The 499-nt window shown below is 37.5% G+C and overlaps 1 long non-coding RNA gene across 1 annotated transcript; it reads left to right on the top strand.

Moving 5' to 3' along the window:
• Positions 1-8: 8 nt before the first annotated feature.
• On the top strand, positions 9-255 carry LOC107698205 (uncharacterized). The gene is made up of 2 exons (XR_001635318.1): positions 9-68; positions 114-255. It is a non-coding gene; the product is annotated as an uncharacterized LOC107698205 (long non-coding RNA).
• The last annotated feature ends 244 nt before the right edge of the window (positions 256-499 follow it).

Raw genomic sequence — 499 nt, 5'->3', positions numbered from 1 at the left:
ACAAGAATGTTATAGTGATTAATGCAGCCAAGGAAAACATGAAGACAAGAAAGTGGAAAATAACACAGGTAAGATAGGAAAACATGAAGAAAAGAAAGTGGGAAATAACACAGGTACGACAAATAAATTAATTCTTTCCATTTACATATTAAACTGTTGGTAAGCCGACAAGAAAAGTTATTTAGGAAAATTATTATTTTAGTTATTGCATTTAAGACTGCTATACCATGTGCAGCTCAAAAAATAGAAGTAATGTAGCCTATGTCCCAATGTGGCTATAAGCAAGCGTCGATCAAATGAGCACATGATCGAATGACATCACTTTAGGGCACGCAGCATATGTATCCATGGCAACGCTCAGCTGCGTAGTGACAGTTAACGGTCCTCTGTGTTCCTCAGACACGGCCTTGAGTTTTCGCTTTCGTTGGTCGAAAAGGTATGTATACTTTTATAGTTGTAGACATTAGCTACCGTAACCACTGTGTATCTCGTAATGCTT

The sequence above is a fragment of the Sinocyclocheilus anshuiensis genome, unplaced genomic scaffold (genome assembly GCF_001515605.1).
Source record: "Sinocyclocheilus anshuiensis isolate Anshui unplaced genomic scaffold, SAMN03320099.WGS_v1.1 scaffold6753, whole genome shotgun sequence".
Taxonomy (NCBI): domain Eukaryota; kingdom Metazoa; phylum Chordata; class Actinopteri; order Cypriniformes; family Cyprinidae; genus Sinocyclocheilus; species Sinocyclocheilus anshuiensis.
Note: the sequence above shows the minus strand (reverse complement) of the source record. Positions and strands in the feature narration are given on the sequence as shown.